This window comes from Neodiprion pinetum, chromosome 2, assembly GCF_021155775.2.
Source record: "Neodiprion pinetum isolate iyNeoPine1 chromosome 2, iyNeoPine1.2, whole genome shotgun sequence".
Classification (NCBI taxonomy): Eukaryota; Metazoa; Arthropoda; class Insecta; order Hymenoptera; family Diprionidae; genus Neodiprion; species Neodiprion pinetum.
In genome coordinates this window covers 42,910,221-42,935,511 of record NC_060233.1, presented here as the reverse complement: position 1 = coordinate 42,935,511, position 25,291 = coordinate 42,910,221, and the positions used below count along the sequence as shown (strand labels likewise).

Sequence of the window (25,291 nt, the reverse complement as noted above, 5' to 3'; positions counted from 1 at the left end):
TACAGCCGTCTTATCGCGATCTGTCAGGGTTAAGACACCCCCGAGAGAATTTATTGGCCCCAGCGAAACGAGTTGGGGAAACGATTATATCTTGATTATGATTAAACGAAAGGGTTTACCGGAGAGATGAAGGCGCGCGGCTTTTCCCCATCCGGAACACCCGCTCCGTTCCTTTAATTCGACGCGTCGATAAAACCAAGACAGGAACTAAAATCCAAACAACGGCGATACCGATAATTTTTTCAAACTTTCTATTCGACGCGACACGGAAAAGATGATAGTATGAGAACCGTATCCTCAACTTTTTCCATCGAAACGTTGACCAAACGTGGCTGGGTAATCTTACCGGTAGAAAGTTGACGATACTTAGGTGTGTAGGACATTATTTTTCTCCCTGCAAACGGCGTGAAGTTAGCCGGAGGGCGAGTCGCACTCTGCGCATACGAATGAAGGCAACTATCTTGAAAAAAGCGGGGACAGCGCTTATACCGAGTGGTCGGGGTAATGAAAAAAAAAAAAACAACTTATTTTACTCCCGAGTAATTACTCCGAAGCGACGCCTTTGACTCGTTCCAACTTCTTAATTCCCACAAACCACACGTAACGCTACGACTCTCAACTTCCGGGAATAAAACGCTTGCTTCTCGTATAGGTACAAATTATTCGTCCAGAAGGTGCGAAGTTCTATCGTATCGATGAAATGAAATATAGAGCCGCGACGACTCCCCGCATACGAGGGTTAATCAACATTGACTGACGAAGGTGTGCAGGGTAAATAACCTCAGGGCCTGAACTCTGACGTGTCTAGGGCTGGTCTCTTCACCTCGCCCCTCTTTTCATGCGTAAGCTGTACGTACGTGAGTGCCGAATGTTATGAATAAATATGATGAAACAAAGTGCACCTGTTGTCAATCGAGGTGAATCCGATTGAAACAATGCCACCCGTGTTATATTCCATTTCATTCCACGAAAATATTTTCGTTTTGTTTGATACCATTTTTTTTTTTTTTTTTTCCCATTTTCTGATTGCGGTAGAAACGAACCGAGTCCCGAAGCGCCCTTTGGTGCAGACGCAGCCGTCAGTTAAATGGAGGGCAGAAAAGTAGGTATACCGATGCGGACTACTTTTATTTTTCATTTCTTCCCCCCTTTTTCTTTGTTTTGTTTTTTTTCTCTCTATTTCAAAAACTGCAATCACAACTGTCTAGACTCATTCCAAGATAAGTGAGGTCAGCGCGAGGTTACGACGATGTCTCGAAGTAATAATCCATTTGATAGTAAACATCGAACATACGCCGCATTCTCGCCTCGTAAAACTTGTTATTGTAAATAAAAGGATAATGATAAATAAAAAAAAAAAAACCTTTCACGACGACACCTTTTTCTATTTTATGAGGTTTATTCCCGTAGCAATATCTCGATTACCTTGCCTTAACCACGCCGGAACGTTTGGCTCGACTAAATAATTTCATCAGAGTCCCATATACGATTGTTGTCTGTCTGCGGCTGTCGGAGTATATTGTTATTGTTATTATTATTAGGATTATCCCGATCAGTCGGTGCGAACTAAGGACGTACACCGGTATACACATGATTTATCCACGAAAACTATAATAGACCCTCGAGATTCACACCCTGCGATAAATCAGCGTATAATATATCATTATTCTTCCGAAGTAGTATTATTCTCGTGGTTTGTGAACGAACGCTTCCATCCCCGTCTCTACAACCGCCTAGGATCGCAAGATTTAAGACCCGGAAACCGGGTCTAAGCTCGATTTTTCAACCACTTCCGTGAGTTCCGACTGATCCGGGGCATAACGCAAGACGAAGATCAATCTGCAGTTCCGCTAACGCCAAACGCGACACGGGTTTCAGCTTATCGGTGAGAGACACCCTGCAAGGGACTCGAGACTCTCGAGAGGTGAGGGAAGGAAAAAAGAGGCAATAAAGGAACAATGACGAAAAAATATACTCCAACGAGTACGAACGTGAATAACGGGTACGTGCGATGGAACCGTTTCCTTCCGGGATTCTTCGTATAATTGCATTCTCTGTTCTTTAGTTATTCATCACTCTTTTAACCGTTTGCCGCTAAGGGTTCAGGGTGAAGTAGGTACGCAGGCTAGGACGTAGGTACAATTTACTAACCAACCCTCTTTGTATTCATCCAAGTACCCTGTAAAGCCGTGGAGATAGTCCCTGAGGCAGAGTACGAGCAGCGCCATGGTTGAAAGTTTTAAAATTGCAACTAAGAGTATAAAGTTTAAACTCGCGGATATTCGACTGAGAATACACGCGCATTAATGAAACCGCCAGCCCGGGTTCGATTCGATTTCAAATGTTCCGTATTCCACGTGGGTATACGTATACCGCGGTAGCTGAGCGAAACGAATAAAAAGTTTAAACAAATAAAGAGAAACAGCAAAGAAATTACGAAAATGAATCGCTCTCGGCAAACTTGTTTAAACAAAATCGAGAAATTGAATGAAATAGAATATTACGTCGATGTATCAAACGTGTACGTAAGTACGACTCACCGTACGGACTGCCTCGTCTTCGGTGTGCAGATCAGGTATGCAGGTATCATTTTCTGTAACAGAATGTAAGAGAGAATTTACCAAGCATTCCCGAAATAAGCGGAAAAATTCTCTGGGAGCCAACTTTGTGAAAATAACTGAAGTAAATTTCTGTTACGAGATCACGTTAAACATTATAAATATATTCTCTTGACTGCACCATAGGGAAAATTCTGTAACGAATCTCTTCGCGCATATTTCTCACGTAATCTTCCCAATTTGCAGGTACTAATAATGATCATTACATACAATTTCGCTTTGACAACGCAAGCCCGAGCGAAGCTTATTCTAACCTTGGCCGATAATTATTCCGGTTGGTATCACTAATCGCGGTGATTCCTAAGAGCGAGTAATTTGACGTTGTTGCGACGTGCGTTGCTTTGTTTATGCCGCAGCTCGGGCAAATTGTAAATTAGAACTGTTCCCGGCGTTTGTTCGTTCGTTCATTCATTCATTCGCGTCGTATACATATACATATACGTATAATATATACATTACAAGTGATTAATTAAATCCTACAGCTCTTCCGCCGTGCCAGGTGCCGTAACAACGTGGTTTCACGCAGCGAATCAAAACTTCCGACAAGTAAATCAAATAAAGGAAAGTTATAACCGCAGGAATACATTATTTCTAATATGCTTAGCCGTCATTTGTCGACGAGTTTTGCCATGACTGAAGAACATCTGAATTGTAAACCGGTAAAATTCGATTGAAACACAAAAGAAAAAGAAGGCGGAAGTCACGGTATTTCGCATGCACACACCGTAGGTTATCAACACGAGAATTAGGGTCGCCCCAAGATCTCGGAAGTAATTCCAAAGAATACTCCGTGTATAGAAAAGGGATCGCGGTTGGACTTACGAACGACGTTTCGCGAGGAAAGAAAAAAAAGAACGAAGAATTTGGAACATGAAGAAGAAGAAGAAGAAGAAGAAGAAGAAGAAGAAGAAGAAGAAGAAGAAGAAGAAGAGGGTAAAGAAAGGAATGGAATGGTCGGCATCGAGTTGGAAAAGATAGAATAAAGGATAAACAAAATATCCGCAAGAGAACTTCGAGCCCCCTTCAAGTTGATATTTTTTCCGTGAAAGTTCCAGAGACGAGCGTAAGCCTCGCTCTCTTTTCGTCCGTGAGGGTCTCGCATTAATTTTCAGTTTGAGCCAACCAATATCACACTCGTGCCAAAAACTGTAACGCGAATGAAATATCGCGACACACGTGGTATTTGCTGGGAAATCTTCCCAGCAAATCCTTATCGCGTACAATGATATATATATATATATATATATATATATATATAACGAACCTGAAAATAATTGCCGACAACCATGTAAGCTGTTTGATACCTCACTGCTACCTACCTCATGCAGTTTCCAGCTGGCTCGTGCAACTCTAGGCTGAAGAAAATCGATCCAGACTTTACCGGAGGTTCGCGTAATTAGGGCACCAACACAAAACGACGAGAAACACACGCGTATTCTTGTTTCAATATCACGAATAGAGCGAGAGAGAGAGAGAGAGAGAGAGAGAGAGAAAGATTTTTTTTACAAAAGGTAAAAGTCCGCCTGCATGTATACGTGAACGACGCGTCGTTAAAAATGACAAAGTGAAGGGTGGGGGGAACACTGCAGGTCTCGACCTCGATTAAACAACCTTTAATTATTTATACTTGGCAATTGTCCTGCGGGAGTGGATGGGGGAAAACATGAAATAAAATTTAGAACGAGTGACCTACTTGCGTCGTCAGTTTGCCTATGGCAGAAGTGCAGAGCTTCTTCCACCCCGCCCCAATTGTTAACAGATAGGGGTAGAAAGAAAAAAAGGGAAAAATTTTACAACACCGAAGAAATTCATGCATAAAATCCCTGCACTCGTTTCTTGCCAAGCTTCGTACATGTGTACTCGGTACCTACCTATTCTTTTTCAAATCTACAGACGTCTGAGCCGAGTCTAGTGTAAGCACATAACCGTGGGCTGTAAGCTACAAATATTCCCCTCTAGTCGCAAAGCGACGAGAAACAAGACTTTTCAAGCGGAAGCTATTCAGCTGCACGATTCAATGCGAAGGAAAGAGGAGAGTATAAGAGGAATACACGTATACAACGAAGGAAGAGGGAGGGGGAAAGAGAGAGAGAGAGAGAGAGAGAGAGAGAAAATTTTAGCACGAAAAGCTGGGAGCGCGATGTGGGAGAGACAAGATTTTGCAGGTGGATATTATTTGTTCTCGCCTTTTGGGATTTTATTTTATATTTTTTTTCTTACGTCCTTTTTTCACTTTGTACGGTCGTTTTGCTTTTTTCCTTTGAACAAAGTATATAACCACCAAAGAGACAAAGGAACTGAATGTAAATTTTAACGAGGCCGGTGTAGAATGGAGGACGGAGAAATTAAATTTTCATCTCGAGTAAACATAGCATAGAAGGTAAAAAGAAAAGTACAAGCAGGTGAGTCGTCGTACTCAAGGTAGGGAAATACGTCGGCTAAATTAGTCGAGTCCGCAATAAAAATGTAAGTTCGGTCACAGAGGTTAACACTTTACCGACCGCTAGCGTTTCAACAGTATATCGGCTACCGGTCGGTAAGCGTTGGCGACGAAAAGCCTATTAATAGGCTACCGGTCGTTAATGTGTTAATCTACGACGAATGTCAAGAACAATTACGGATACCTGCGAGGAATTTTCTTTGAAGAAAGAAACTTCGTGCGACGTAAGCGCGATGAAGAAAATTGCGTCGGGAACGATCGTACGCACCGCGATGCTGAGGGCACCCACCCTGCCATGTAGCGTACGTGTAAATGGGTCAAAAGACTTGTTCTCGGTGTGTCGGGCTATGCGATTGAAGCAAAACAGGCGTTCTTCGCGGTTCCACGAAGTATCGCAAATATTCGCGACTGTACAAAGCCAGCTCCCAGCATCCCGGTAATTGCATGCACCACGATGTTGTGGAAAATCGATCCATCCGCGATCGAGTAAAGTACGGTAATAGGAATATACTTCGCTCGGTACGAGAGCGAAATTCGTTAACGAATACCTCAGGTTGAGTTTCGGCTCCTACGTCAGCTGCAGCTGTATTCTTGTTCAGACGTTAACGCTCCGGAGGTAAATTCCCGAAGGTTGCATTAGCGTCACGGCCATGTAAACATGGGTGGATTAGCATTAATCTACCTAACCGCTACTCCTTACCCCCGTGCGACTGAGAGATACGACGAAGAAGTTTGATCGTGCAGCTTCTAACCGGGTCAGGATGTTAACGACAGGGACGAGGAGAAAGGATTAAATGTACAGCGCAGAGTGCGGTGAAATCAAATTATACGCATGCTCGTTGAGAAGAACGCCAAAGAAAGGCTTCAAGAAGTCAAACTGCTCGCTACCTCGGCTAACGTAAGTAAGGCATTTAAAAGACACCTACAGTATCAAGCACAGTCAGCTGCAAGGTAGGTGAAATTGTTTTGTTTCGAAGCCAAACGAACCGCTGTTACAGAATTTCGCTAATGCAAATACCTATCTCTAGTCGACGTTCGACAAGGAACCAATGAACGAGCAAATTTTTACATAAGATGACCAGCATCATAAAACCTGTGGTAATCAATTTTTGTATCGGATCGCTTATCTACGTTACAACTTTTACGCATCAATTTGTCAGAAAATAGATTTATAGACGGTGTTTCGCATCGCCGGGTTCCATTTTCGGAAATTTGACGCAAGGTACAGGGGCATGAGGAGGGGGAGGGGGAGGACAACGCAAGAGCAGCAGGAGACGGTGAGTGTTTACCCAATTAATCCTGATCAATGTCTTCGTCAGCTCGTTGAAAGTGATGTAGGTATCAGAATCGCGAAACTTACGTACCCACTCAAGGGTCTGTGCCGGGAAAGTTACCGGCGCCGAAAGTATACTACGATCCTTATTCGACGAATTCGTGAGAATCGGTATGAAAAAGGTGGTGAATATTCGCAACCACACTGACGGCGGTGCTTGGAGGCCCGAATTCGCCAAGTGTTCGAAGAACAGCAGAGTCGAGTGCAGCTCGGTAAGTAGTGAAGGCGGTTGTTGCGTCAGACCAACGCGACGACGATCAGCCTGCACGAGGAGGCGACGGCTTAATTAAATCGGGTACGTCGTCGTCCGAATCTGATTGCTAAATGCCACCCGCCCCGCGCTGATTTAATTCTAGAACACGCGTATCTTTTTTTCTACCTTATAACTCGTGAGGGGGTCGATAAGGCCCCGCGTGTTTCTCGGTCGTAAAATCGTTCTAAAAGCAAATAATGGGACTTCTGAGTACCTACATAAACGTTTTCGCTTTCTTAACGAGGAAGCGAATAGCGAATAAGACATTTTATTTTATTTTTTTATTCGAGTTTAGTCGGTGAAAAACTCAATTAGCTATCAAGAAATACTGTAAAAAAGGCAAAAACGTAATTTTCTGTATTTTTTTTTTTTTTTTTTTTAGCGAATCGATTTCCCAATTTTAAACGCGAATTTTTAGAGGCTACATGAGACTTACAGAGAAAATTTGCTATTCCTACGTCCCGTTGAAAAAGTATATTTATTTCGGGATATGAAAATACGAAAAAAGTCAATAAAAACGTAATAAAGTAACGTAAAAAAAAGTGTTTTCAACATGTTTTCGTACATTTTCAAGCTCTTTTATTTAAAAAATAGTATACAATCAGTGATGATAATTTGAGGAAGGAACCGTGTAACTCATTCGACTGCAGTAGCGTAAAGGCAACGTTGCACCGTTCGGTGTTCGTCGCAGAAGGTTAAGTCGTATCTTTGGGCCATTTTATGCGTGAAAAAATGACATACATTTTCTGCAAAGCCGCCGAGTTCGCATAAAAAAAAATGTAGAGTAGCGTACATTTTTCACAAAGCGTACGAGTTCACGTAGAACATTGCTTCCGTATGATTGAAAAAAAAAAAATTACTTACTGCCACGAAAAATCAGCGGCATCTTGAGATTGGTTTTTTTTTTCTTCTATTACTCTGCGCAACAGCTAACAAGCAACTGATTCTACCGCCGGCTAAACCACACCGCGAGATGGTGAAATTGAATTATGGTCACGGTTCCCAACCGATAATATTAATTTTTAACTGAGGAGCGCGGTTTGAAATTTGGTCGGGGTCCTTTACGAACCCGTACATGTATTCTGAGGTAAATAATCGGCCAGTTACAAATTAAATGCTCCAACAATGCCCCGATGTGTTTCGCAGGATGCGTCATTCTCACCTCGAGGTTCGCGCGGAATGCAAGCTTCGAATCATCGATGATTTCCTGCACACAATGCCAAATCAAGTTATTACAGTTTCCATTGTATGTTTTGGCAAAGAACCGCGGTAGCTCGGAAATGTCGGTAAGCTAATAAGTAAGTTAATTAAGGATACGCCGAATGACGATTCGATTACAAGTATACGTGATAAGGTACGGCGGGCGGGCGGCGAGCGGTGTTATTCAATTAAAATGCAAATGATTTTGGAACCAGTGTGCCGGCGTAGGAGACGTACGAAGGTAGGTGGGTGAGGTACATACGTAGGTACAGCCTCCACCAACTCAGTGCGGGCACATGTCTGCAAATTCCCATTCCACCCATTCCTCCCAATTCCCAGACCGTTCTCCCGACGATGAGATTTACATATACTTCAGCATTGATATAAATTTTATCACCAAGTTTCAGTCTCTGTGCCAAGTGCCTTTGCTCGTTCTCGGATTGTTTTTGTCCCTATGCTTACAAAAGCTCGGTAAATTTAAAGGCACCGCTGTCAGGAACACGAAGCTCTTCAAGACTCGTGACTATGATTGTTATAATTGCACGGCCAGCGACTTTAACAACGACGAGTTTAAAAATTCTCTAAATGATTGAGATTAAGGATTTCTTCTGCTCGGTGTATAAAACCGTCTTTGATGATATCCGAATTGAATTAACCAGAGATCGTTGGAAAAAAAAGATACGTTATGGGAAGAGAGGAGAGAGAGCCGATTGGGAGACCTCGAGTAAACCATTTCACCTGCCCACAGCAGCTGTGCGCGTGTTAAAAAAAACATTTGGTCTTCAACGTTTCCTAACTGCGGCAAGAAATTCATCACGTTGACGGACTACCAATAAAACTGCGACATCGACGTCCCTGACCGTACTCGGACTCCTACTCGTCGTGCAAGTTTTCACATACACCGTATAGTCGATGCCCAGTACCTAGACGTATTACTCAGACTTTTCATCTGCAATGGTAAAAATTGAACGAGTCGCAGAAATTCCCTTCGGAGTTTCAGTCGATGTATTACATTCTTTATTTTACCAATATACGGTTGGAGTGTAACAGAGTATACTATGTTTAAATAAGACGCGCAATATTACGAAGCGATAGAAATAATGAAGAGGAAAATATAAGCTACGGTAAGAACGTACGATTGGATCGTGAATTTCACGTCGAAACTGTGTACTAATAAATGAGAGGTGCGATGGAAAATCTTGTGAAAAGCTTTCCCCAAGACTGACTAGGAGACGATGAGGGAAGGGAGTATGCAAACAGCGTTTAACAGCCTGGATAAAACCCAACTTTGATCAGGGTACCTGTCGAAAAAACTCGATAAAACGATCATTTAAGAGTCCCGCGAGGTGGTATAAGACTGGAGGATGGATTGGTAGGGAAGTCGGGGATTTCATTCGACATTTATCCGGAATAAAGGTAACCCGATTAAGCGAACATTTGCTACGCGCACGCGGTAATTATATTAAGAAAAAAAAAAAAAAAACATCGGGAGGAGATGAAAAAGAAGAAAAAGAAGAAGAGGAATTTGAAGCATTCCCACCAAGTTTCGTTATAGGTAGAGGGAAATTCCTCGACTACATATATACTTTGCGGATCGTTGAGTTTGTCATCGACGGAGCCAAGATCACTGTATTGCGTATAATGCTTCCCTCGAATACAAGATCGAACGGATTGAAATCTGTCGATCCGGATAATCTACGACGTCGTAGTCACAGCAGTGACGCGAAACTCCCTAAATAGACTTACAACTTGTTCTACAGAAATCAGACCTCATATTTCGGTATGATCGACTTACAAATTTTATTGAGGAAATGCTTTGCGTTGATGTCGTTTCTAACTGCCATTTTTCCAAATAATTGTACATTAAAGTCCCGCCATTCTTTTATCTCGGTAAATTCAGGAAGTCTGGTGCGGTAGCAAATAGGAGGGGGGCTAATTTCTTAGTTAAACAGGTTTTCCATAAACCTGTGCGCATCTCTGAACCGACAGTGAAGGTGGAAGCTGTGCAGCGGTGGCAGCAGGCGGTCCAGTGAGCTTCATGAATAATCCATACGTGCGGCATTAAAGCGTCGTGCAAACAATAATGCAGTAGTTTAGTAGTTTAGCTTCGGCAGTTTGGCTAGAACGAATCCGCTCTTCGTCCGGCTGACCTACACGTCGAGTTTCGCACGAACGGTAACAAGACAGTGGAGTAATTACACTGTCGGAAATCCAATTGACAAGTAATAAAAACCACAACGGGTAGATTATCTCATTCAATGGTCAGGACGCACTTCCAAACTGATGATCTGTAAGCTCGTATCTATTATTACGAAACTGCTGTGCAAAAGGTACATCAAAATGTCTTTTACCGAACACCGTCATTCGCTTTCAGTATCCGCCACGAGCGCCAGTCTACTCGACTCTCACATCGGCGGAAAAAGTGGATTATGCGGTATAAGGTAAGAGCATGAAGTTATGCGACGATGACCCAAATAGATTGTGGAAACTTGGTTGGATTGCCATTTTAAAGGTAATAATGCGTGCTGCCACAGCTAGCGATATCTCCTCACCGTCACCACGTCTCGCATAATCGCGAGCTACTCGAGCGACACACGAGAGGTCAAGGTGCATATTGCTGGTCTACGGCATAACTCGCAGCGTGCAGAATTCGTGTGTGAGAAAGGTAGAAGGAAATCACGAGAATCGGGGAACACCCGGTGTCTACGATTTACGCTGGCGAAGAAACGGTCTTGTAAGTTTGTAACGTCGTTGTAACGATGCGATTTTAGAGAAATTCGTTATTTTGCAACTTCCGCATTATAATGCAGCATCAACAAACTCAGATTTTGTTCATTCAACTTCTTCAGTTATTCTAAAGGTGCTAAATGGTAATTTTTTGTTTCAACGTTTCGATACGTTGACGTTACCAACCTCAGCCTCGCAGTATTAAGTATATTCGAAAGCACGATGATACCTGACTTTATGCTCGCTGCTGTGCTCTAGCATCCACATATCTTCACCTTGTAACGTACAAGTTGAAGCGCAGCCTGCAAACAAAGAAACGTAAGCTAAGAGTACCAGTTACCGTCACGTTTAGACCGAATAAATTATTGACCCTTTCATTTTCCAAAATTATAAATTGACGGCGCAAATTGTGAATTTCTCGATGACTAGAGACCAATTGCCAGAGTGTTAAACACGGCAAATTAATTTTCTGGCAATTTTAGAACCAAGGATCAAACGGATTCAACCAAAAAAGGTCAATAACTGGTACACTTGCCTTGCGTCCACCGCTCTCGAGCAACATCAGCATCGAGTGAGGAGTTCACTCCTCTGTTTTCTCAATATTTCCATATCATTTTTCTCTTATTCTTCATTTTTTACGGTTCTCTTTGACAACAGGCTGATGATTTTCCTCAAACTCACTGGCTAAACGCTTCGCGCAAGATACTATTTCCTGACGTAATTCCCCGACTGCCGCGTAAGGATTTCAATTTCAATTTCAGTCGGAAGATGAAATAAAGATTTTTGCACGGTATGTCGCAAGAGACGAAGCGAAGAAAGGACGTCGAAATTAAGGAGCTGCCGGTGCTGATTAAATGACTGTCATATTTTCAGACTCTCTTTTACGGAGAACACGATTTTCCTCACTTTTGCTAGTTTTATTCTCGAGAAATAAAAACCAGTCGATCCGCACGTTCCAATCTGAAGTACCGAACAATACTCCGTTCACTCGCATACGAAAAAACTGGGATACGTCTCAGGAATGGGAAACAAAACGGAGAACGAAAAGCCAGGAGATAAAACGGGAACAAAAAAGTAAAATGAGACAAAGAAATCGAAGGGACAAACAAATCGTCACCAGAGCTGAAATAAGCTCATTTTCAACACACACGCACACACACAGCAGTCATGGCGGAGCGTGTAGTCGTGAATAAAATATCCGTATCCGTATCCGTACATCTGCATATTTTTTACGCCCGAATTTACAACCGAGCTGTATAAATTTTATTGTTGCTATGTCGGCAATCCTCGATTCAAGACCGAAGCGTATGCCGCGCATTGCAATTGTCACTTTACGACTTTCTTTCGTTCTCCCCCCCCCCCTCCCCCTCATTCGCTCTACTTTATTCGCCTTTCATTCTAGCGCGGGATCTCATGTAGCAATCGGAAAAATGTGATACAGAAAATTGCATATACATATACATATGTATAATGATAAGATCAGGTTACTTCTTTTCCTTGCCGCTCGCACAATTTCTCTCGTTCTCGAAAGATCGCGGCACCCTCGTTGTGAATAATTATAAAACTCCGCCCGCAATATCTAAATTCCAGTAATAAAAAATACGAAAACAAAAAAAAAAAAAAAAAAAACGCAGCATTTACATGGTAATTTAAAAGGGATCGATTTTTCCTATCGAGAATCTGATTTCCTGGGCTGGTTACTAGCACGCAACGAGCGCTCGATATGATTGGTATTTTATACTTTTATTCCTTATTCCGAGCTTGTCGTCTAACAATAAGCAAGTACGACACACACACCATACATACGTTTGTTTAATACCACATTACACAAAAAGAAATGGTAATGATACGCGAAAATAGGATTGGAAGAAAAACCACAGACTTGTGTAAAGTATCCAGAGAGATGCATCAACTAGGGCAAAAACGGTTATGAAGATTGTAAAAGGAAATAAGAAAAACGAGATACGCGAGTGCTGGCGAGGGACATCGTCGGATTTTCGCCCGTTATCAGCGCCGCAATACGCCGGCAAAGCAGCCCTCTGCATCGTCGAAAAAGAGTGGCGGGGTGGTTTTACACACGTACACCAAGAGACCTACACCCCCCACGTGCGTACGATGCGTAACATTGCCTAACCGATGGTTGTGTCTGTGTCTCCGCGAGTTTTCCGCAAGCGTGCAGACCTAGATATCCAACCATGACTAAAAAGTATCCATCGTATCCAGTTTAAAAATATATTACAGTCGTTAACGCTAAATTATTCCAACCCTTCGCGGCAAACGCACGATGTGATACATGTATATCTATCTACGTACCTCGATATGATTCAGTGGTTACGAAGGTGTGTACATATACCAACGCTGTACGCATATGTATACGGCGGACGAGAGATTGTTAAAACGTACGTTCGCAAAACTGGGCAAAAAGTTTTCAACGTTACTTTGGGAGGGAGGGGTTGCCGAGTAATTTAATCGATTTTTGTTTCTTTCTTTTTTGGGAAGGTGAGGGGTCTGATATGTTTTTTCCCCTCCACGGAAGCGAAAATTCGCAAAAAAATAAAATAAATGGTAACTCTATATTATACATTCATACATCAATGTCAACCCCTTAAGGGGTGACACCACTGTAAAATCATATTAAATGCACCTTTTTATTTTTTTTTTTTTTTTGATAAAAGATAATATTAAACATTTTCATTCGAATTCTCGCTAATTACACAGAATATCAATGTTTTAAAAATCCTCTACGCATTTCTCTAGCTATAGACATGTAGATTAAGCAGTTTTTTTTTTCTTCTGGATTTAAATTGAAAAATACACCGCGTGCCGCATGCTTCGCGAGAATGACTCCAGTGCCGCTATTTTTGAATATTTTTTAATAATAATTTTTTGTATTATACTTAAATACATGTTTGATAACTTTCTTAAATATTATTACCTTATCTTCTTTTCTTTCATCCAAAAAAAAGCTCGTCAAAAAGCGCTTTTCTTTTGTTTTTACAGTGATGTAACCCCTTAAAACGGAAACTTTACTGTAACTAATTCACCGGAGTATAATTGAAGAAAATTATCGAAAGAAAGGAAGAAATTTGATCGTTACAAATGAGGTACTAACATGGGTCTGTCGAATCCGTACATTGAATTGATATGGTAAATTTGATCAATCTCTTGCACGAGTGAATCAGAGAATATTCCGCAAGCGTGTAGCGAACGTCGCGTTTTGTCAACTGCAACAACGAGGCGTGGTACAAAATCTCGCGATCGTTACCCGCAATAATTTTCCCATCTACTGCCGCGTGAAACCTTTTCAATAAAGGCAACATCACGCCCGACTAAACCGTGTATATGAATTCCTATTATTTCATCGCAAATTCATTACATCTAACAGGTAGTATATTAGGTACATAATACACAAGCATGCAGCTTCCAGGCGTTATATCGAATACATTGTCTGCAGGTACTCTATCCAACCGTGCATGAATAAATTTACCGTGGCTCATAGCGTTCTCTCTCTTCCTCACTTTCTCTCCGTCTGCGCCTACGTAAATATAATAATCTGATTATTATTCAGACATTAATCTTTCAACGTTACATGCATCTTTCATTTCGTCTCGTTCGTTATTCGATCCATCAACGCGACGACCGGAGGTTACCAGCGGCCATCGCTATTATTCAGTGTACAAGCAATAACGAATGACTGGGTGTTCAAGTTATAACACCGCAGCCTCGTCACGCCTTGTTTAATCCCTCGCAACGGGAGCTCGGTGAAATGCGTTATGTATAGCTTATAGCGCATACAATATCCCGCAGACGTTTAAGCAACAATTACGCGTGGCTAAGCTGCCTGAAAAACGCGATATTTAAAAACGAAGTGCAAGTGAATTAAATAAACTAATTATAGATCCATTATTTCAATTCGCCTGTACAGCTCATCGTGATGGTGGACGAAAACACGCGTGCCTCACGCGGCGGGTAAAGTCAAAAACAAAAAAAAAAAAAAGGGCGCGGGGGTGGGCAAGAGAAAAGACGAGGAGAGAGATTGCGTAGAGGGAAAAGGGGACGGGGTCGGTCGCAATTATCTGGGAAAACCCGACCGTCCGTCGACTCGACTCGTTCCGTTCTTGACGGGTGAAAAAAGAGAGGCTTGTTTCTCGGCGGCTCCTCGCGTGAGATTCGCCATTTACCATTTCCGTAACATATCGCAGAACCGCGTGCGAGTGACAGGGGCTCAATAGGCGGCGCTGATTCGGGAAACCCCGTTAGGTATTTGTTATTTCGTCGCGATGTTTGTTCTTCGCTATTGTCACAAATAAGGGAAAGGGAATCGGGAATCCTGTGACTTGACGTATCAGGCCGCCAATGAGATACGCGATAGAGTGGGACCGATGGTGTTTGTATAATGAAGAAGAATCCCTTCGACTGATTCCAGCGTGTGGTATTACAACAAATTCAATTTTCTTATTCGTGGCTTTGCATACTGCAGGCGACTTTTTGCCATAAGCCTGAATGTATTCTGTGTAACGTTACGAGTGACACGCTGTGGAGATATTTTTACTTATGTTCTTTGCCCCGAGTATAGTATTTACACAAGAGGGTAGTCTCACATCTCTTTATTTTTATTTTTTTTTCTTTTCGTTGTAAAATTTGTTTAATATGATGTCAAAATTTTCACACATAAAAGAGGAAGTTATAAAGTAATGCGGAAAATTTTTTTGTTCGATTTTCATGGTAAATCTCGCTGGTATGGCCGCCTGAAGTTGTCCCTATTTAAATTTGGCTGACGCTGTATGTCAACTTTCGTGCATGTGAAATAAAAAAACAAAGATATTATCAAAAAGTACACTTGTCGCTATCGTCTGCACTGTCAAATTTATTAATGAATATTTAATCCATTGTTTCAATAACTCAAGTTCAAAAAAAAAGATCGAAAATTTCAAATATCCGCCATTTCGTTTCTTTTAATCGAATTTGCATAATTCTGCTTCAGACGATAGCGACAAGTATACTTTTTGATAATCTCTTTGGTTTTTTTTCTTTCAGATGTACGAAAGTTGAGATAACATGTCAGCCGGATTTACGGTAAAAAATGAACAAAAAAATTTCTATATTACTACATAACTTCCTCTTTTATGTGTAAAAATTTGTAAGTATTACATAAATTTTACTATGAAAGTAAAATTATTAAAAAAAAGTCATTGAGACGTGAAACTACCCCCATAACTATTCCCCTCACGGATTTACAGTATCTGTGTGCTATACGTACATAGTTCAGAGCTCCGCTATTCAACTTTCAACGATCTTCTCGATTCAATTTGTCGAAGAGAACGAGACCACGGTCAGTTATCGCTGCCCGTTACTGCCGCAGCTCACAGCTTCCAGCGAGCCTCTGCCTGCATTCTGGAGATATTTTTCCCCGATCATGTTTGTCGCGAAACCCGGAGTATGTGCAGGGAAAAGATACGGACGTTACAAGTGCTCGAATTCTATTATGTTACAACAACTAACACCGTAAAAATTATTATCATCATTAATAAATCTTGCAAAAAAAATAATCTTTCCGTGTTCAATCAGCGACTTTGCGTTAAAATTCATGTACCCAAAAAATATTCAACGTTTGAGTACAGTTTTTTTTTGCCCCACATTTTTTTCACACTACGTTTCAAAATTAGTATCAAATGCACTCGAGCCTGGCGGTGATTCGTGTTCCGGATTAATACGAGTTTAACTTTTATTCGACATTTGCATGATAACGATTTCGAATTGATATCGAATCTGGGCGAATCGTTTCGCGTAATTTTAGGGCGTATAGCTGTGGGCAGAGAGAAGATCGGGAGTCTAGGCTAGAGGGATATTTTATGACTGAAATCAGACAACTGCTTTTACTCTCGTACCCATAACTTTGACTGAAACCTGCAAGAATCCCTTCAGCATATTATTCACGCGAGACTTGCGATTCCTGAAACCGACAGATCTGCCAGAGGCGACGAAAGTCTCAATTAAATCAGGAATATTGTTTGCGGGCTGCGTGACATATTTTAATTGTATATACTCGTGTATATATACAGGTATATATATATATATATATACATATATATACATATATACAGGGGCAGCGATGACGTTGAATATCTAAAAAATGAAAGAGCGCGAGAAACAGCAACGATCGCATTTAATTGAACCGCTTTCAACGTTTCTCCGTCAAAGACTCTAATTAATATAGGTGCCAAAGGTTGTACAAAGACGAGGGTCAAATGAAATTCACCTTTTTGCTTTCCGATCTTTTTCATATAAAATGGAAAAAAATGAAAAAAGCTGAAAGACAGGATTAACCGAAAGAGAAAAGGTAAAGAATGGTAGAAATGGTAAGGCGGGGGTGGTTCACCCCCGTCAAACCGTATAAAATTCATGGTACGTAACGCGCATGAGGCATAAAAAGGAGGCTTGCAAAGAAGAAGTCGTAACGCGACTTCTTTCCACTTTGTCGAGTATACAGGATACAACGAGAGAGTACCGCGCGATGCAGGAGATACGGATGACGGTTTTATAAAACGGGGAAAAAGTTTCCCTTCCATTGTGTCTTGTCTCGTATTTTCTTTTCTTTTCTTTCCCTTTCTATCCTTTTCCTCTCGCTCGCTCTTGCCCGCCCATAAATATTATACGGAAATTACGTTAGGCTCGAGACACTCTAGCGCAAAAGCTCAGGGATCTTCCGAACCGGAGTGAGCTGAGCATGCTTTCGATCCTGGGACGAGAATCCCGAGATTTCTCGACGCACCGGAGACCCGTGGCTGGCTATAAAACCGGACCACGCGAATGAAAAGCGAGCATGAGTAAATAAAGGGGGGTTCTCGTCGGCCCCTGTTCTTTAGAAACTTCGTGTGGTTTTTAGCACGCAGGTTTTACGGGGGCATTCTGGTCTAGAGGTCTGGATTTCGGACATTTTTTCGGGCTTGATGTCAAAAAAAAAAACCATATTTTCATCATCGATTCTTTCACAAAATTTTTATTCGTCTTTAAAGAACTTGCCGTCAGATTTTTTGTGAAAAACAAAATGGAAATTGAACAAGTTATAGGCGTCGAAATACGGGCGTGACAAAAAAAAAACCGGTTTAGGTGAATGACACGATTCTACTGCTCCCGTTCATCCAGAAAAGAAAAACAACGACCTTTCTTGATTAGTAAAAACGTCGTTACAGCCCGTACCAACAATGGAGAAAATGGTGACTGTTTGAAACCAGAATGAATATTTATTTATTTTTTTTAATAGTTATAATAATTTCGCAAAGCGCGTGGTATGTCAAGCATAGAAGGATGTATACCAAAGATTCATACCAAATTTCAAGTCAATCTGTTGGATAGAACTCGAGATTTTATGTAAACCGGGTTAAAAAAAAGTTAGTTTTGAGATAAACGCATTCAAAGTTGATGCGTTTAAAGTTTTGTCCTCGGTTTTCACTCTTACCTCTGTATCAGCTAAAATGGGAATTTTTCTTATCGTTTATCGACGATTCCTGGGCATGTAGGAGATCTTCTATCGCATTTGTCGCATCCTTACAGGACGATCTTTCTAGGCTTGAAGCCAATAAACCTATCGAGGCTAATACCGAGCGGTCGTACATTGTTTCACTCAGGTGCTCGTTGCTTTCTCAATTTTCGGAAATTTGTCATCGGTCTCAGACCGAAATATTTTTAAAAGATGTAGCTATAGTAATATACGAAAAAGAAACAACATTTGTTCAAGTTTCTAGACCAGAATAACCCCTCTTAAGCCGGCAAAGGACCATTCGCCATCCTCGCGCCATGGCGCAAGCAATCAACATCGTCATCGTCGTCGTCGGACGAATACGGTGAAAAAGGAAGTCTGACTCACCGGCGAAAGTATCAAGCCCCGTTGTCGCATCGTCGAGGATTCGAGGCAAGGCGACGACGTCTTCACCTGAAAAACGGGAGAAGATCGAATGAAACGATTTGATAATTTGAATTTGTAGTATATACGGGAGTCGAGCGAGGCGTTTGCAACGTCGTCGCACGACGAAAGGCAGGAAGCCGGTACCGGTGACAAGGATTTGCTCTCAGGATCGGCACTCCTGCTGCCTGCAGTGGTTAAATATCTCCGTCGCATCCTCGTCGAGAGCCGGGAACCGATCAGTTTCAAGAGACGCATGCCGTTCCGACTAACGGTGACGCGGCTTTAGTGCGACGAGTTGGATTATCATATACGGTGTTTCGGTAAAATGGGGATGGAAATGGAAAACGGGTCAGAAATCATGACGATTCACGGACGTACAACGTACAGTGAAGAGATATTATTGAGATAAAGAAATCGCAATGTAAATTGAATGAGAAAAGATGTTTGTTACATAGAAGGAGAAAAAAGTCAATGATTAATAACGATATTCCTGCCGTTATTTCCGATCTTACGATTAGCCTGGTTTAAAAGAATTCCAGAGCGATGTTTGTTCGCAGTAGTAAAGCCCGTGTTTGGTCGGCCGTCGAACGGTACGAAAATTCCGATCCAAAATTTGGAATATCTTTAGGGACGACGATTTCCAGAGAGTTGCGTATAACTCGGAAATAAAATTTCCACTACGAGAAGATGCGTAAGCGGTAAGATTGAGGTATTCACACGGGTTGCAGATCTACGTTAGGACTGTAATACACCCTGCAATATTAAGCTAAAATAACCGGTATGATTATATAATTTTTATTTTATTCTGACTTTACGCGGTAGACGATATTCCAAATAATTTGATATTTCGAAATTTTCGTCATTGATTGTCGTTTTTTATTTGTAACGATTCGTCGACAGTTCTTGATTTTCTTCTCTTTCGTTACATTGTTCAATTTTTTTATTTTTCTTTTTCATTTCTGTCGGCTGGTACGAATTGGTCGCAAGCTCTGTATACACGATATACACGGAAGTTGGTATAAACCGTTCGTTAAATAGATTATTTACCGGTTGACATACATGTAAGTGTAACCTAAAGATCGACTTCGTAAAATTTCGTCGATATCAAGACTGTATATGTAAGTTGGTACAAGTATTTCGCTAAATGAGATCTGAGAGAGATATATGAGAATGGTCGAAGTCTGGACACGCGAAACCGCGACCCTGATTGAGAGACGTGAGTAACAGGAAAAAGTTGTGTCGGTTTTTCCACTGTGCATGCAAGATGAATCAAACCGTTTCTCAAAAACGGGAAATACCAGCCGAGTATCATTTCTCCAGGTTTACTCAACGTGAAGACTACGTCGAGACGAGCTGCGAGACAAAAGGAAAATTGACTGAATGTAATATGACCAACAAGAGAGCGAGAGAGAAACACAAGCGCAAAGCTTGAACGCTCGGCTGCATTCCTCATTAACTGAAGAACCTCTTGTTCCCTTGATGAAGAAAAAAACCGTCTAAAACGTGAGCTTTACTTTTTTCAAACCTCTAATATCGCTTCCTGGGTGCGTGCCGGAGAGCCGTAAATTTACACACTGGTTGCCTGAGTTACAGGATATCGATTTGTTTTTTTTTCTTCTTCTTCCATTTCGCTTATTTTCAATCGGGTTTGATTTACGTTAATTTTTTACTTCCAGGTACGTTTTAATTAGCAAAAGAATAAAATGGTAACAACATATTTATCAAATTATGCAAAATATCTTCTCTCAACGATTGAAAAATCAGTCACTGCCCCAGCTAAAGTTGGTATAACTCTGTTTTCGCAAACGATCGAGAGGAGTGAAAACTTATTTTTACCTCGTAGCGGATAAACTTCAGAGTTATAAGGTTTGTATATAGGTGGACGTGTATAGCTTACAGGCTGAGAATATGGCGGAAGGTGGGAAGGAAAACAAATTTAACGAAATTTGCGGAGATGGTCGAAATTGAATTCGATTCGACGCGTCCTCCTCTCTTTGCGAATAATTTTGAATAAATTTCACTTTCCACCCTTTTCCTTTTCGTTATATTTCGTTGAAACGGTAATTTCGAATTCTACCCGAATATTACCCTAATTATAATTCCTGGTACGGATGAGTGTAATACTTTTTTTTCTCGCCACCATACACGAACCGCAGTTCTTATTTCTGTGTATCTATTTCACGCCTATCGGTCGTTGCACGATTTATTTGACGGTAAATTTAAGACCCGGAAATGACACCTGGGCACATAAATCAAGATATCGATAAGGAAACACCATGCCTTTTAAAATATCGGGGCAAATATTTCGTTTCCCGTATGTCCGCTGCAATTAAACCGCGAGCACTTTTAAGGCCAATAACGCGTCATGTGCGGCTCTAACGTCAAATCAAAGCAGCTCGGCGGCAAATCGTCAAAGCGCATGTAATAACAACATCCGTGCTGCGTTAAAAATTTACCCATATGCCCGCGCCTCCTTTTATTCGTTACACGCATTATACCAAATATATGTATGTGCATACATGGATTGTAAAGGTGACCTGGCTTACCAACAAAGGCATGAAATATCTTTCGCGATAAATGGCTCCATTAAAAGTATTCGAAAGTTGCTAAGTCGGAGTTTTAAATGGACGGCAACTTTTCATCGAGTCGCGATAATTCCGCGGTAAAGAACTCGCTCGCTTCGTTCCGGCGTCCGGTTCCGATCAAGTGCATGGTCCGGATATTATCATTAATTAACCTTTCAGTCACAGCGGGATGCTCAGTGCACGTATCCGTCCCGTCTCGAAGATTTCCATATCCTAGCCTTGTCGCTGTTCATTTACAGCTACAAACGATCTTTGTTACATCGTATGGGTGTTAAAATATGGGAAAATCTAATTTTCGGTCGGAATCGTCGAATTTTAAGTTTGTTCGATTCCACATCCACCATATTAGATCCACCATCTTGGATTTAGGAATTATCAAATTCAGAGTTCAGATTCATGATCGGCGATCCCAAAAACCTCCACGAGTAACAAGATTCAGGCAAAAATATTGAGTGGAAAAACGTCTGACCGACAAAGGGTTAATGCAGAGAAAGGTAAAAGGAAAAATATAACGTGTGAACTAATGCTTGAGGGTTATTTGTGTTCACGTGCGTTTTATGGTACCCTCAATTTTATTTTTTTAATGAATTAGTGAAACGTATGCAGGGGCGAGGGCAACGGCTGGAGTGTAACTTTTCAACATTTTGCTTGCCGCAGACTTCAAATTAGTCAACGCGGTCTAATTGTAAGTTATGTAATAAACCGTCGCTCGCCCGGCAAGCAAAAGCAAAGCAGGCAGGTATGCAGCAGATATAACAACCAAACAACTACACAACAAAAGCTGGAAACTCGTTTCGCAGATAATTGTTAACTGTACTTACGTACTTCACAGCGTTGCCGGCCGCGAGGTAATTACGGCAAGAGGATATAATCTAGTTTAAGGTGTATTACCGCACTCTAATGTTACACCGTAGCTTGGTACTAACTATATGTATATATATATATACACGCGTTAAAAACCCAGGCCTGAGTTTTATGTACAATGCGAGTACGAAGAGGACACACGCGTCACGACACAATAAAACACCCATAGATGCAGATGTATCGAGAAGATGGTGGAAGAAATCTAACACGCGAAGTTAGGAGTTTTAATAAGGCGTTCCCTTTTCTAACAATAAGTTCGACGTAAAGTGCAAACGGCCGCGAAAAATCGGATTTTGAGTTTACGCCAAGTCTTGAATTTCCGAGACGGACCGCAGCCAAGAACTTTCTTAGCACAGGTATGCAACGAAATGTAACACGGAAGAAAGAAGTGAAAATACGAATACACTGGGGAGTTTGTGAAACAAAATAATTAATTCAAGGATGTCGCTACGTAAAATCTTTCATATTTACACAATATGAAGTTGGAGTGTGATACATGAAATTAAGAATGTACTAAATATCATATTGGAAATTCAACGTTTTATCGCTGCACAATTTCACAATCACACACGGTCTAAATCCACAGACTGCAGGCAATTTCGTGAAGATATTTCGGTAGTACAATAAGCTCCGATCGAAAATAAAAAATATTAATCATGGCAATAATCAATCGAACTGGACAAAAACATTACCAGAGTTTGATATAAATGATGAAATTTCAGTCACGCAGTATCCAAACAGTAGCCAAACGCTTTACAACAGTCCCGTAATAGGTAAGATAATATATGTTGTATTACTTGGGAAGCATTTATTAAAATATTATGAGGTGAAACGAGGCACGATAGAAAAGAAATGCGGAAAAGAATATGGTGACGCTTTCAGAGTGCTTTTAGGTTATACGCGTCTGCAGTAATCCATTTACTGGCCGAAACTCAACCACCAGTACTTAGAGCTCTATACGGAAGGGTAAGCAGACAACATCCCTCCTAAAAGCTCTATGGTTTATTCAATCATGGTGTTGAAAAAGTGGCGTATATACCTATACGAGTATAAAATATATGTGTATGCAATATATTATGTATACACATATTATTCCAAGATGGTGGGAATAACTCTACGCGATTCTGTACATGTATAACGAAAACCGTACTTTTCCTTCCTGCAACGTTTTCCGAACCGTCTACATTTTACCATCGCTCGCGGGGATGAAAGCACCTCGATTCCGATTCTGGTGTTGCGTTCAAGGGATACAAACATAGAGAGGGGAGACGAGTTTCTTTCAATGTAGATGAAAAGTGGGCGATGAAAGCTCTTTTCAAAAATTTCATACATAGATGTAAGTATACACATCCACAGATGTACATATGATTGTAATATGTAGTAATAAAGAAATGGAAAAAAAACATGGCAGCTTCTTCTCTATACGTTTTTGCTTTGTTGTACAATATATATTTCAATATTATACTGATATTGAAGGAGGAAGATGGAGTAAAACCGGTATAGCCGTAACAACCAGCAGTATTCCCTTGAATTTCAATCATACCCTTGACGCGTAAAGACTGAAAGCGAAGACCCCTGTTCCCCGTCTGGTGATCATTGATCCGAATCCGCCTCGCAGACGTGTGCAGCTGTTATTTTCGATCGGTAACTCGCCGAGATGCTCCCTGTCCTATCGACGCAGAAATGTATATCCCTCGGTAACAACGTACCAGCAGTCGGTCAGGCCGGTAAACGCATTTTATTTCGCTATGTTACTCCCCAAGCTCTCCGAAACGGACAGAAAACAACAAGTCCAACGACAAAACCGGAACACTGGGTGAAACGTAAAGCAAAGAATTCGTATTGCTATTTGCGGAACCAAGTTGGCTTTGTATTCACCGACCGTCACTACTATTACCATCCGTGACTAATCATTATCTAAAATTCCGACTTTACCGGTAACGAAGGCGTGCTTCGCTAGCGCTGTCAAGTGCTGCCTTTACGCGGTGAATTACCAAACGATAGAAAAATTGAATCGATTTATTCTCGCTAAGCACCAGGTTAAACGATGTTGATAATTTGCGCGCCACGCCGCGTTTTAACTACATGCCAAAAATGACTTTCCAAAAATATCGGCAAATTGACAATTGGAAAATATTATATATATATATAACATTTTTCAACATTGGCAAGAAGAGAATTTCAAGTTGCAGCAAATATACGGGTCTTACAAGAAAACAGGTTTTTGCCCTTGTCATTGTATTATTTCGATGTTTTTTTTTTACCCAAACTCTAAAAGTCCAGATGATTCCGGATCGCTGGGATTGACATTTCTTACACAATGGATTACAAAACGAACGAAAAAGCACATGATTGTAATATTAAACACGCGAAGTTGGTTTAAATCGTGAATTCGGAAGACCCAGCATTTGATTTTAGAAACTCGACCTGAGACGGCCTGTATAGGCATGCGCCGTTAAGAGAGGGCTGCAAAGGCATTGGAGAACAAGGGTATGAGAACGATAGGATCGAGAGTACTTCAAAGGAGCTGCACGTCGTTGGTGGAAAATAAGAGAGATCTCTTTCGTACTGCAGAGGGTAAAAAAGGCGCAAAACTTTGTCTCCCTCTGACTTAAGTACCACTTGACTATGAGCAAAAAGAAGCTCTTCGGTCGACTCGAATGTATTTCGCGATTTTCTACTCTATCCTTTTCATTCTCACGTTGATCCCTGCCGCCGATATTTTGCCAAGTCTACATCAGAGTTACACGAATGAAGGAATTCCAAGCAACGAGATTGACGAATTCGCGGATTACTTGATTTCATCTTACAGACGCAGGAGTCATAACGCATTAGGACACAACCGAGCGTTGGTTGGTGTACGAAAGGTTGAAACGCTGAAAGATTGAAAAAATAAACTTAACAGGTCCGAGAGAAATAGAGAGAGAGAGAGAGAGAGAGAAGTCTGTAGCGAAACATTTCGGATGAATGAGGCGGTATCGGGTAAATATTTTATCGAACCGAGATAGATGTGTACCTACAGCATATGATTTGTCCATGGACTTCTGCGAGTTCCGAATCTTTCACAGTTTATTGCCGCGCCTGCTCTAATCTAAAGTCGAACTTGTATCTCGCAATCTAAGCGCGCGAGAAACTTCGTTTTCGCGAAAGCTCTGACTAATATGAATCATCGAAAAGGAAATTCTTTGACAATACCATTAGTTATTTTATTTTTGCTCAAACTCTAACTACGCCATCGGAAAACATGCAATATTTAACACAAGCATGCATTAGTTTTGCAACTTGTTAATTTCTATATTACAAGCAATTAATATTAGTACCAGACCGCCACACGGTTTCTTATGAATCCGCTACTGGTTGATACG

The 25,291-nt window shown here is 41.2% G+C and overlaps 2 protein-coding genes across 4 annotated transcripts in view; both read right to left on the bottom strand.

Moving 5' to 3' along the window:
* Positions 1–25,291, bottom strand: part of Nca (neurocalcin homolog) — a 113,285-nt gene that overhangs the window by 68,048 nt on the left and 19,946 nt on the right. The window lies entirely within an intron of this gene.
* LOC124210960 (neuronal calcium sensor 2) overlaps positions 1–25,291 on the bottom strand; it is a 98,619-nt gene that overhangs the window by 53,639 nt on the left and 19,689 nt on the right. Inside the window, exons 2-3 of one of the 2 annotated variants that reach the window (XM_046609459.2) lie at positions 18,439–18,504; positions 2,541–2,593 (exon numbers count right to left, since the gene is read on the bottom strand). The gene's annotated coding sequence lies outside the window, so the exon portion shown is untranslated. The remainder of the gene's footprint in view (positions 1–2,540; positions 2,594–18,438; positions 18,505–25,291) is intronic. The other variant, XM_046609460.2, reaches the window with a different exon arrangement.